The sequence below is a fragment of the Leucopleurus acutus genome (genome assembly GCF_964270905.1).
Source record: "Leucopleurus acutus genome assembly, chromosome: 17".
NCBI classification, from domain to species: domain Eukaryota; kingdom Metazoa; phylum Chordata; class Mammalia; order Artiodactyla; family Delphinidae; genus Leucopleurus; species Leucopleurus acutus.
The window spans coordinates 33,191,683-33,206,069 of record NC_139159.1 but is presented as its reverse complement, the minus strand read 5'-3'; the positions used below and the strand labels follow the sequence as shown (position 1 = coordinate 33,206,069).

General features: G+C 38.3%; 1 pseudogene across 1 annotated transcript; it reads right to left on the bottom strand.

Moving 5' to 3' along the window:
• Positions 1–6,860: 6,860 nt before the first annotated feature.
• On the bottom strand, positions 6,861–8,253 carry LOC309973974 (ferritin light chain-like; annotated as a pseudogene). The gene is made up of 2 exons: positions 8,228–8,253; positions 6,861–7,403 (listed from the first exon to the last, which is right to left on the bottom strand). The product of its transcript is annotated as a ferritin light chain-like (transcript).
• Positions 8,254–14,387: the final 6,134 nt, after the last annotated feature.

The following is a 14,387-nucleotide window of genomic DNA, read 5'->3' as shown; positions in this document are numbered from 1 at the left end:
CAATGCTTACCTCACCTTCCTGTTCCACATTATGTTGTTAATCCTCGTGGATTATTACCTAGACATTTATGGCAAATGGATGTTACTCATATCCCGTCTTTTGGGAAATTACAGTTTGTTCATGTCACTATCGATACTTATTCTGGTTTCCTCTGTGCTACAGCACAGACCGGAGAAGCTACTAAACATGTTATCACTCGTTTATTACACTGTTTTGCTTTCATGAACCTTCCCAAAATTATTAAAACAGATAATGGGCCCGCTGCTTTTGCAACATTTTGTAATTCATTACAAAATTACCCATATTACAGGCATTCCATATAACCCTCAAGGACAAGGTATTATAGAACGTGCAAATAGATCTTTAAAGCTAACTATTGAAAAAATAAAAAGGGGGGAATTGTATAGAACAACGCCACATAACCTTATAAATGATGCTCTGTTTATTTTAAATGTTCTCACTGTTGACAAATTTGGCTGCTCTGCAGGGGGAAGGTTGGTGGCTGAGCCAAGATTGGCCTCTCAATCTCCGGAGGTCCTCTGGAAAGATCCGTTAACCAGCACTTGGCGTGGTCCTGATCCTGTGTTGATTTGGGGACGTGGTCACGTGTGTATCTTTCCCAGATCAGCGCCTGGACCTTGCTGGCTTCCTGAGCGCTTAGTCAAGCAAATAGATGGCTCGCCACAGCTCACCTAGTTCAGAAGATGAAGAAGCTCTGCACCTCTCCGGAAAATTTGACAGTGTTGATTGAGAAGAAGAAGAAGAAGAGGAGACCACTTGCCAGGACGACTCAAAGGAGTGATGTTCCAACTTGGGGACAAATTAAACAACTGGTTTCATGAGCTCAAGAGTCAGTGAAACAACAGAATAATCCTGTTACACCTGTAACTTTATTTTTGGTTATGTTGGCAACCATTTCATGTGTTCCCTCTCTTAATGCAGCAACTTACTGGGCCTATGTACCTTATCCTCCACTATTACAACCCATATCTTGGTCTGAAGCAGAGTTTCCTGTATTTTACAATGATAAGTGTTTATGGGCCTCTTATTGGGAATATAAAACAAATCAATATGTCTGTAAATTATACTAACTGGTTTAGTACCCATCCTGTCTGTCTTAGCCCATTGAATCTGGAAACGGGATGTGTAAAGGCTATTAGTTATGAGCATACAGATGTTTATGAGGGAACGGATCAATCAATTAGTTTGTCAGGCTCTCCAGGCATCCTTCGTTTTACAGGAACCAACATTACTCTTACATGCCCGGCTACCAGCCAACGAGAGGATCTTAAGGATACCATCATTTGGTATAACATGGGCAAGCTATTAATATTAGAGGTCAAGTCTCATACGCCTCACCACTTAGGGATTCCGCTATTACTATAGCCAAGGTTACAGGTGAAGATTCAGGAAATTATTTCTTTATGAAGCGTTTACTTGGAGGACAAGGGATACTTATAGCTGGACATAAGGTTACTATGCTTAACAGAAAATCAAAAAATCAATTGCCTCCCCTTATGACCGTTAACTTTCCTGGATCCAGTTTTGAACATTGCAATGCATCTTGGAATAATAACCAAATGTGGTGTAGTATAGATTATACCAAGGTGTCAATTCTTATCTCTTCTTTTCCCATCATAGATAGGTTTATCACATTTCAAAAGAACTGGGATATATGGAAACTAGCTCTAACTTATTCCAATACACCTGTTATAACTTGTGTTTCTCCTCCATATACACTTTTGTGTGGTTCTATTAACATTGGTAATTCTTCCAAAGGAGGATATAATATTAGCTGTGTTAATTGTATTTTTAGCAGTTGTATGTTCCCTTCTGCAGGAACGCAATCTGTGCTTATACTAAAGCAACCCATGTATGTTATGGTGCCTGTACATCTGAGAGAACCTTGGTATGAAGATACTGGAGTACAGGCATGGGTGGAACTCTCTAAAGCCTTGCAGAGGAGACGCTTTCTTGGGTGGCTAATAGTAAGTTTACTTGCCTCGGCTGCTCTGTCTGCTACTGTGGCTACTGCCGGTCTTGCTCTTTCACAGAGTATTCATCATGCTCACTTTGCTAATCAATTATCTCAACATACCAGTCTTGCTTTATCTTTACAAAGTCACATATATTTACGGATTAAAAACAAGTTAGATGAATTTAAAAACGCAATTTTGGGGATTGGAGATCAGATGGCAGCATTAAAATTGAGGATGCGTTTAGCTTGTCATGCAAAGTATACATGGATGTGTGTTACTCCTTAAAGGTACAATGACTGTATTTGGGAATGGGAAAAAGTAAAAATGCATCTGCTGAGTGTTTGGTCAGATAATAATATTAGTCTTGATCTTAAGAAATTAAATGCTGAAATTCAGGATATACAAAATACACATCTTGATGATGTTTCGCCAGAAGATGTAATTCAAACTTTACTGGATCATTTAAAGTGGTTAAACCCTCAGTCTTGGATTACTGGAAGGTTGTCAGGATTTATTACCCTGGCCATAATTTGCCTATTATTGATATTAATCTTCTCATGTCTGTTTCGTATCCTCATGCAACAGTATACTACTCTCGGCACTAAACTTCATGGAATTATTTTGCAGCAAAAGTTAAAAAATAAAAAAGGGGAACCTGTGGGAAGCAGTCAGCCTTGAGAGCAGGTAAGGACATGCCAGGCATGCCGCCGCTGCTCGAAGGGACTGTCCCTACTTGTTCCCCTCCTTGTTCCATTCCATGGGAGATAAATTATCACCAGGGCCCAGAGATCAGAAAGAATGTAAAATGAGACAAGCAAAGCTGTCTTCCCCCTGCACATGCAGGTTATTTTTGATGATTCTGGGTTTATGGGTTTCCTCCCAGGGAAGTTAATCTTGAGCCGAGACAGTCTGTAGATAATGTAAACCACCATCTGGCAACCTTCCTTTTTCTAGTCTAGATAATCTGCAACTGTAGCACAATAAAATTTGCCTTGCAACCATCAATTGTCTTGGTCCTTCTGACCCCATTCGTCGGTGCTACTTCAGTTCCTTACCCCTTGCCTTCTGACCCTGGGCAGTGAAATCCTCTTTCTCCGGCTGGTCCGCGGCACACATGAATATATGTTTTTGTCTTGCTGTACTGCACCTGTGCTGTCTAGTAACAGATATTTTGTCTGCTAGTAGTGTTCTAGATTATGTCTTTCCAAAGCGCTGAGGCAGTGCACCTATTCTGTAGTTGCAGCTGATGCCTGAATGTAGCCTAGCTGACAAATTATTGATTAATAAGAACTTGAATTTCTAAAAGATTTGTACTGTTAACCAAAATCTGAGCAAGGAGTCTCAAATGTAATTCTTAGCCAGAATTACATGTTAATGAACCATTTAACAGTGTGAATCAAGGAACATCAGTGTAAGGATTTCTTTTACTTTATTTTTTACCTGCTTGAAATATCAGTTAAAGTTTGCCAGCTTGGTTGCAGATGAACGGGCGTTTGAAGTTCACCAAACTACTTAATGTGGGATAGGATAATAGACTTCCAGCGCCCTCAAGGCTGTGACCTTGCAGCCATTTTACATAGCACTTCCTCCTCCTATAGGGATGAACCTTTCCCTGGCCTGAAAAGTAGCAGCTCTGTTGAAGCTTTGCTTATTGTAACAGGCTTTTGTTTCCAGGTTACATGTCTGTGGAAAACTTAATTCTGAATAGAGATATAGATATTACTGGAAACTAATTGTTTTTTCTATTATACTCTGATTTATCAAAAAAGTAAAACATTTAAACTGTGCTACAGAAATTCAGAAGTTGTCTTGCAATCTTTAAACAATAAATGAATGAGTTGCCCTTAAAAAAAAAAAAAGGATTAAGCAGTTAAGCTGTTGGTCCCACATCAGACAAATTTTCCTATACCTTCTGTCAATATTGTTAACAGAGACTGTTATTTTATTAATCCTTATGATCCCGTGATTCTTTCTTTCATGTTTCAGGGCACAGCAGGTGAGAGAGTGGATTTGTTAAGCTGGGTGGGTTTATCCTTCTTTTATGCGTTCATTCAATTTTATGTTCATTTACTTATTGTACACACATGGCAATAGAAGCTGCTAAAGCAATCATTGCTATTCTGCAAAACAACAAGGCACAGAAGCAGATGTCTTATTTCTGAGATTTCTCCCCCCAGGATTATTATGATTAAAGATCCTTTCCCCCCACTCCCTGGAGAGGACAAGGGGCTGCTCGCTGGAGGTTTTTTAATGACTTGGGGAAAGGCTCAAATATCCCCCCATTATGGTAATCCACCCCAGGGGCAAACCACACAAGAATATTATGAATTTATTTTATTTTTTCTATCCTTGCAAAGGTAATACTCAGCTCATTAGAATATGAAAACTATACTGTCAAATTACATGGATGAAGAAAATCACCAAAGTGGCATCATATCACGTGTGTTATAGTTGTATTTACTATATTGACTATATTAACTATGTTGTGTTAACAATATATTGTATAACTATATATTGAAAAGGCAAAATGCTGTAACTTATTTCAGAGAAAATAATTATGTTGGCAAACCCCAAATTGTACACTGTAGACAGGTCCTAGGAAAAGAAGATTTAATTCATAGTGGACAAGAGGTTAGCTTCTGTTTTCAGCCATGTGCTATTTCAAGAATTAAACGTCATGAATAATACAGGATATAAGAGGAATAGTCTAAAGACCGAAAAGCACATTTTGATTAGGAAAGAGAATTTATGGCTTAAGTCTTTGTTTTTTTTTAAGGAAAACTGCCTTATTACTATGAGATAAGAAAATTGTTTCCTTCTTTTCTTCCTTGCTTGCTTCTTTTTCTTTTTTTTAACTTTTTTAATTTTGGATATTTGACCTCTAAGCTGAGATGACTGAAAATGCCTCCTCTGGGCATCAACCTTTTTGAAAGACTTTTTCCCCCTCCCTAAGGGCTATTTGTCTCTTGGAGGCATTGCCTACATTACTCACCAAGAGGCAAGCATTTGTCCTTGCACTAAATGCTGACATCTCCTGATAAGAGGGAAGCTGCAAAGTAGAAGAATTGAAGGTCAATATGTTGATAGTGGTCTCAAGAGCATTGATGTACATTTGTGTATTGGGGAAGGGGAGAGAAGCTTGAGAGTGGGCCAGTGGGGAGGGGTAAATATTTTGTGATGCTGTCTACCTATGGGCTTATAAAGTTTACAGCTGCATTAGGAGGACAAGCATTACCATTAGCATGAAAAGTAGGGCAGACCTCAGTTGCAAAAGCTTCTAGCCATACACATAGGGCAATACGTAAATGATACACCTTATTGCATTCACCCATTCACCCTCCCCTGTTCATGCTAATTGGAAATTTCAGTCCATTTCAGAGAAGTAACACAACTATCGATCATTTTCCCTGGCATGAATCTTCTAGAGCTCACGCACTAGCCCATGTGTCTTAGATTTAATATCTGATCACTAGCTGGATTGAAGCCAAGAGGTGGTTCCCAAAGTTGCTGCACATTAGAATCACCTGGGGAACTCTGAGACCTCCCTGTGCCCAGGCTCCTCCCTAGACCTACTGAATCAAAATCTCTGGGGCTGGGACCCAGACACCAATGTTTTTCTTAAAAGCTCTTTAGGTAATTCAAATGAGCAGCAAAGCTTGAGAAGCAGCCCAATAACGGGAACAAACTTATTTCACACAGATAAAGTGGGGCAATTCATATGTTAAAAGAACATGAATATATGTCCATGCCTCTCTCACGCTTTGTCACAGTTTACCCTTCCCCCTCCCCATATCCTCAAGTCCGTTCTCTAGTAAGTCTGTGTCTTTATTCCTGTTTTACCCCTAGGTTCTTCATGACATTTTTTTTCTTAAATTCCATATATATGTGCTAGCATACGGTATTTGTCTCTCTCTTTCTGACTTACTTCTACACTGTTGGTGGGGATGTAAATTGGTGCAACCACTATGGAAAACACTATGGCAGTTCCTCAAAAAGCTAAAAATAGAGCTACCATATGATCCAGCAATCTTACTCCTGGGCATATATCTGGACAAAACTATAATTCGAAAACATACATGCACCCCTATGTTCACAGCAGCACTATTTATAATAGCCAAGACATGCAAACAACCTAAATGTCCACTCACAGATGAATGGATAAAGAAGATGAGATATATATAAAATGGAATACTACTCAGCTATAAAAAAGAATGAAATAATGCCATTTGCAGCAACATGGCTGGACCTAGAGACTATTATACTAAATGAAGTGAGAAGGAGAAAGACAAATACCATATGATATCACTTATATGTGGAATCTAGAATATGATACAAATGAACTTATCCATGAAACAAACAGACTCACAGACATAGCACACAAACTTGTGGTTCCCGAGGGGAAGGGGGAGGTGGGGGAGTGATGGATTAGGAGTTTGGGATTAGCAGAGGTAACCTATTATATATATGATGGATAAACAACAAGGTCCTACTGCATAGTACAGGGAACTATAGTCAATGTCCTGTAATTAACCATAATGGAAAAGAATATGAAAAATTATATATACGTATAACTGAATCACTGTTGTACAGCATAAACAAACAACATTGTATATCAACTATACTTCAGTAAAATAAATTTTTTAAAAAAGGAAAAAAACATGAATATATATATATATATACATATAGATATATATATATATTTCTTTTTTTCCTCTTTATTCTGTTTATGTTTCAAATAGGCTTTTTTTTTTCCTTCTGCAAAAAGCGTTATTGTTTCTATTTGGTCCAAGGCTTGGGAGAGGGCTCCAGGGCGGTTACAAAGCTGCCTAGTAGCTGCACAGCAGGGCTTCAGGCAGAAGCTCTGATGCCAGAGGGGCTCCTCAGAGGCCGCTGGACTTCAGAGACTCCTGTTTGTGCTCGAGGGTGAGCCTTTCAAAGAGATACTTGCCCAGCACAGCCTGCGGACCAGCCAGCCTGCGGAGGTTGGTCAGGTGGTCGCCCATCTTCTTGATGAGTTTCACCTGCTCCTCCAGGAAGCGGCTCTCCAGGAAGTCACAGAGGTGGGAGTCTGCGCGGGCGGAACCCAGGGCGCGCAGATGTGATAGTGCCTGGTGCAGGCTCTTCTCCCTAAGAATGGCGGCTTCCACAGCGTCCTGGGTTTTACCCCACTCATCTTGAGAAGGCTTCCGCGCATCCTGGAAGAGGGTGCGGCCACAGCACTGGTTTTGCATTTTCAAGAGATGCTGGGCGCCCTCACACTTCTCCTCAGCCAGTTGGCGAAAAATGTGGCCCACACTGTCCAGAGTCCCATCGTTGCTGTCGAAATAGAAGCTCAGAGAGAGGTAAGTGTCCCCAGATGCATGTTGAACAGGCGGTGGACGGCGACCTCCACCTCGATGGAATAATTCTGACGAACCTGGGAACTCGTGGTTGATCAGTGAGAAGGAGCTAAGCTCAAAAAACGGTGTTGGCCTGTCCTGGAGGCTGAGGATAGCTGAGTGGCTGATTCCAAAGGTTGCGACAGGAAGAAAGGTTGGAGGGTGGTCGGGGGCTGGAGCAAGGAGCGTCCCTGGGTCTGTTCATTCCAAACACTGTTGAAGCAAAAGACAGAACTGCAGGACTGCCAAGCGCACTGCCTCAAATAGGCTTTGATATAAATGAACCAGAAGTCCAAGCAAGGACAAAACTTACCCTTCCCCCCACCAAAATAGCTGGCGATACTAGAATCTAGACCTGGGAAGGGATTCTTCCATTACTTTCTGAACATTCCAAGCCACTAGAGCAGTGGTTCTCAAAGTATGGTCACCTTGTAACCAAGCAGTACCCTATGGGGCCTTCCTAGGACAGACCCATCCCCCATATCCTCTGCTGTAGTTCCTCTCTGAAGTACTCGGATAATAGTATCTCAGGCATATTTCTTGAGTTTTCAGATGCTCAAAACCACGACCCAATGGAAGAAATTAACTCCTTGATGATCATGAGCACGTAGCCCCCAGACCTTCTGGCACCTAAGGATGGATAATGTTACCTGCCCTGTGGCCTCCACATCAACCAATCAGAGGATTGTGCACGAGCTGATCACATTCCCTGGGACGTCCCTCCCTCACCTGGCCTTTAAAAATGCTTTGCTGAAATCCTTTGGAGATTTCAGGGTGTTTTGGAACTCGGGCCACCCCTCTCCTTGCTCGATCCTGCAATAAACCTTTCTCTGCTCCAGACTCCAACCTTTAGGTTTGTTTGGCCTCACTGTGCTTCAGACACACGAACCTGCATTCGGTAACAACCTGACCAGTTTTACCAGCGTCCCCTGATAATGTGTCAGATATTCAAGTTTTAGGGCCCTGTCCCAGCCCTATGGAATCAGCAACTCTGGTGGGGCTCAGTGATCTCTGTTATAACAGGCCCTCCAGATGATTTTTATTCACCTTAAAGTTTGAAAATATCTGCATTGTCAGCTGGCCAGAGCGTCCACCAGCAGGTGAAGGGGAGTGGTGCCTGGAAAAGATAGGGACCAGCCAAGGCAAGTACAGCAGCATTTGCCGTGGTAGTAATGGAGAATGCCTTTTCTCCACTGGTTGGCACAGACTAGGATCTGGGAGCAGTGGCAGGGTTATTTAGGATGCTTTACATTTCAATGTAGAGGGACCGCTGTCCTGGTTTGCCAGGGACTTCCCCTGTGTGAGCACTTAAAATCTCATCCTGGCAAACCCCTTAGCCCTGGGTTTGAAAAACGTAGGGAATAACATGAAATTTAGGGGAAACATGATCTAGGTTTTGGGCGAGTCACAAGTGCTAATTAAAGCTAAGCAAGTATGGACAACACTAGCGTTCTTTAGCCCTTTGTGGGGAGGTAAATCTGATTGGGTGAAAGGACTTATTGTTAAGAGATCTTTGTAGAAACATCCCCTTCTGCTTAGTCCGCTGGTTCTCAGTTCTGGCTAGACATTGGCATCGTCTGAGGAGATTTAAAATGATTTTATTGGTCTACGATGACCAACCGTCAGTGTGAGGGTTTTTAAAAAGTGCTTCAGATGATTCTAATGCACAACCAAATTTAGGTGCCACTGCTTAAGCTTTTGAACCGCTGCTGCATATTTTCACCTCATCTTCCTATGAGAATATCCAACTGTAGTTGAGGTTTGTTTTTTTTTTCTTTTTCTAAGTGTCTTATTATAAGATTTACTGTCTTAAATAAGGTTGAATGTACAGAAAATCTTGCTAGTCCATCTGGTACAGCTGGATACTTAGAATAATATAGTTAAGATATATACCATTTAAGTATTGTGACTGGCCTTTTTTTTGAAATTAACATATGCATTGAATTAGTATGTTCTCTTTTGAAGTTGTTCTGTTGGGGAGCTATACCTCTAATCTGCCATTGCTAAATATCTGGACACCTCTTATTAGGAATTGCTTTTAGAAATCTTTAGGGATTAAAACCAAGATTGCTGTATTATTTGTACTGGAACCACAAAAACCTCACAGAGTTCCCCCGCTGTACCTTCTACCCCCATCTCTAACCCTTGGCAACTTCTAATCTGTTCTCCATCTCCACGGTTTTGTTATTTTAAGAATAATATGTAAACATAATCATGAATTACTTAATCTTCGGAGATCGGCTTTTCAAAATTTTTCCCTCGGCATCATTCCCTTGAAGTTCATTTCAATTTTTGCGTATATTAATAATTTGTTCCTTTTTGTTGCTCGGTAGTATTCTATCATAAGATTTTATTACAATTTGTTTCAACATTCATCCACTGCAAGACATTTGGGTAGTTGCCAGTTTTTGGCTATTATAAATAAAACTGCTATGAACATTTATGTGTAAGTTTCTGTGGGAACTTAATTAAGTTTTTGTGTCTTTTGGATAAATGCTCAAGAGTACAATTACTGCGTTGTAGGGTGAATCTACTTTTAGGATTAAAAGAGACTGTCAAGCTGTTGATCAGAGTGGCTAAACCATTTTATTTTCCCACCAGTGATGTGATATAATTTTTCTGTGTACTCGCCAGCATTTGATGTTGTCACTATACTTTAATTTTAGTTACTCTCTGACATCTCATTATGGTCTTAATTGGCATTTCCCTAATGGCTAATGATGCTGAGCATCTTTTCATGTGCTCCTTTGCCGTGTGTATATTCTCTTCCATGAAATGTCTGTTCCTGTCTTCTGCCTATTTTCTAGTTGGATTTTTTTAAGTTGTTTGGAGAGTTCTTTGTATATTATAGATACAAGTCATTTGTCTCATATGGGATTTTCAAATATGTTTTCCTACTGTGTAATTTGAGTTTTCATCCACTTAAAAGGATCTTCTATGAAGCATTTTTAACTCATTTTGATGAGATCCAATTTATCAGTTTTTGCCTTTATTGATCATACTTTTGGTGTCAAGTCTAAGAATTATTCCCCTAGTTCTAGATGCCAAACATTTTCTCCTATTTTTTTTCTAAAAATGTCCTGCTTTTACATTTAAGATTATGATCCACTTTGATTTAATTTTTGTGTAAGGTGTGGAGGTTAAGGTTCATTTTTTGTTTGTTTTTGTCGAGGGATGTCCAACTGTTTCAGTACCATTTTTTGAAAAGTCTATTCTTCCTTGATAGCTTTTGCACTGCTGTCAAAAACAAGTTATATGTATTTATGTCAGTCTATTTCTGGGTTCTCTATTCCATTCCATTGATCTATGTATCTACCCTCCATCATTACTGCAAACTCTTGAAATTGGGTAGATTAATTCCTCCCATTTTCATCTTCCTTTACAAGTTGTTTTAGCTATTCTTCAGCCTCTTCTTACCATATAAATCTTAGAATAAGCTTGTCTATATCCACAAAAACCTTGAGGGCATTTTAAGAGTAATTGTGTTAAGCCTCTTAACTTGGGGAGAATTGACATCTTTATCATGTTGTGTTTTCTAATCCATGAACAAGGTGTGTCTCCCTATTTGTTTGGGACTTAAAAATTTTTCTTCATCAGCATTTTGTAATTTTCAGTCTAGAGGTCCTATAAATGTCTTATTGGGCTTATATTTAAGTATTTATTTAGGTCAGTTATAAATGGCATCACATATTTTTATTTAAGCTTCTACACATTTGTTATTAATATATAATTTGATAAAATTGTGGTGATCTTGTACTGTAAATCATTTACAAACTAATATTATTTCTCAAGCTTTTTGTGGATTCCTTGGTATTTTCTCCATTTAGATTATCATCTCATCTTCAGATACAGACAGTTTTACTTTTCCTTATTCAGTATAATAGGATATATTGCTATTCAACATTCAGTAGGATATGTTCCTTCCTATGCAACGTAGTAGTAATAGTCCTTTTATCTTTTAAATAAACTTTTTAAAAATTTAACTTTTAAATTTATGTATTTATTTATTTTTGCTTTATTTTCTTACTAGAACCTCCAGTGATATATTTAATAAAAGTGGTGAGAGCAGATATCGGTGCCTTGTTTCTGATCTTACAGAGAAAGCATCCAGTCTTTCACAGTTAAATATAATGTCGGTATAGGTTATTTGTAGATCATCTTTATGAGTTTCAGTATGCTCCTTTTCTATTCCTAGTTTGCTTGGAGTTTTTTTTCTTCTTTTTTTAAAATCATGAATGGGATTGGATTTTGTCAAATGCTTTCTCTGCATTAATGGGTAGGATCACATGACTTTTCCCCCTTAATCTATTGGATATGGTGGATTACACTGTTTAATTTTCAAATATTTAACCAACTTTGCATAACTGGAATAAATCCCACTTGGTCATGGTATATTATTCTTTTCATATATTTCTGGATTTAATTTGCTAATATTTGGCTGAGGGTTTTTCAGCCAATTTCATAAAAAATATTGGTCTGTAGGTTTCTTCTTTCTATACTATCCCTGTCTGGTTTTGGTATCAAGGTAATACTGGCTTCATAAAATTAATTAGAAACTGTTCCCTCTACTTCTATTTCTTATCAAATCATGTAAAATTGGTGTTAATTCTTTAAGTCTTGGGTAAAAGTGAAACATCTAAGCCTGAACATTTCTTTTGGGAGTTTTTAAATGGAAAACCAGTATTTCTAATGGTTACAGGAAAGTTGAGATTATCTATTTCATCTTGGCTGAGTTTTGGTAGTTTTGGGTGTAGAAACATTGGCCCATTTCATCTATATTTTTGAATTTATAGTGTAGACTTGTTCATAGTAACTTGTCCCTCATTAACCTGCAGGATATGTCATGGTATCCCTGGTTGCATTTCTGATATCTGTGATTCGTGCCATCTCTCTGTTTAATCTTTGTCAGTCTTTCTAGATCTTTATTGGTTAGATTGCTTATTTCAAAGAACCAGCCTTTTGTTTCATTGATTTTCCCCCCTATTTTCCTGTTTTCAGTTTCATGGATTTCTGTTTCATCTTTATTATTTCCTTCTTTCTGCTTGTTTAGTGTTTTTTCCTCTTCCTTTTTTACTATTTTAATATAGAAAATTAATTATTGCTTTGAAATATTTTCTTTCCCAATTTAGTGCTATAAACTTCCCTTTCAGCATTGCTTTCACTTCATTCCGCAAACTTTGATCTGTTATATCTCCATTTTCTTTTATTCTATACATTTGAAATTTTTTCCCTTGATGCTGTCTTTTTTACCCATGAGTTATTTGGAAGTGTGATGTTTAGTTTTCATGTGATTGAAGATTTTCCTGTTGTCTTTCTCTTATTGATTTCTAGTCTGATTCCATTATGGCTAGAGAACATACTCTCTATGATTTTAATTCTTTTAAATCTGCTAATGTTTTTTTATCGCCCAGTATATGGTATATGAGTGAATGTTGCATGGACACTTGAATATGTATTCTGCTCTTACTGAGTGTGTTCTTTAAATGTCAGTTATATCCTGTTGATTGATGATGTTTTCAGTTCTTCCATATCCTTGCTGATTTTTCTCTCTGGTAGTTGTATAAATTGCTGTGTTGAAGTCTCAGATAATAATTGTGGATTTAAAACTTTCTCCTTTTACCTTTTTCAGTGTTTGCTTCATGCATTTTGAAGTTCTGTTGTTTGGTGCACACACATTTAGTATCACTAGGTCATCTAGGTGGATTATTCCTATTACCTTTATGTAATGACCCTCTTTGCCCCTAATAATTTCCTTTGCTCTGAAGTCTACTTTATCTGATATTAATATAGCCATTCCTGCTTTTTCTGATTAATGTTCACATGATATATCATTTTCATCCTTTTACTTTGAACTACCTATATCATGATGTTTAAAGTAAGCTTCTTATAGACAGTATATAGTTGGATCATGCTTGTGATTTTTTAATCTACTCTTCCAATCTCTGTCTTTGACTTGGTTATTTAGATCATTTACCGTTAATGTAATTATTGCCATGTCAAAGATTTGGTCTACCATGTTATTTTTTGTTTTGTCTTTTACCTTAGTTTCTCAATCCTGTGTTTCCCTTATTTTTCCTTCTTGTGGGTTACTTAAACATTTTTTAATAAGTCCATTTTAATTTAATTCATTTATAATCATTTGTGTATACTGTTTGTATAGTTTTCTTAGTGGTTGCATTTGGCATTACAGTATACATATGTAACTTATCATAGCCTACTGGAATCAGTGTTTCATTACTTCAAGTGAAGTTTCAAAATTTTACTTCCATTTAGGTCTCTTAATAATCTCCAGTTTTAAAGTATGATTTTCTGTAGTATTTCCTTTCTCTACATTGAGAACCCCATCAGATGGTGTCATCATTTTTGCTTTGACCATCATATAGAATTTAAGAAACTCATGAGGCTAATGATAGTCTCTTATATTTACCCCATTTGTTTTCACCCATTCCATTGTTCCCCTTTTCTTTCTGAAGTTCCCAGTCTTCTGTTATTGTTTATGTTTTCATAACAGTAGGTGATATCTTGGATTTCCAGTGCAACTGGATATGAGTTTCAGGAAACACTGAGCCTGGCTCACTTAATGCTACTGAGTTGGGGGGTTTGTATATGTTGGGCCTGTTGGCACAGCAGATGCTAGCAGATTAGACTAATGTTGATGGGACTAGTGCCACAGGAGGATGGGTTCCCATTCAGGCTATGCTGCTGCTACAGTAGATCAAGTCCCCCTCTACCCCAAGTGTGGGGCAGTGACCTGCTGCTGTCACTGCTTTGTATTAGGCTCCTTTTGCCTCAGGTGTGTGGTGGGATCCCTTGGAAGCTGCTGCTGCTGCTGCTGTCAATCACAAGGTTAAATTCATTTCAGAAATACTTAAGTATAAATATATAGCCTGGCTCTTGTAGGACCTCTGTATTTTTTTTTATTGCTTTCATACAAATTATCCCAAATTTAGTGACTCAAAGCAATGTAAATTTATTACCTTACAAGTCTGACATTGGTCTCAATTGAGTAAAGTAAAAGTGTTGGCAGGA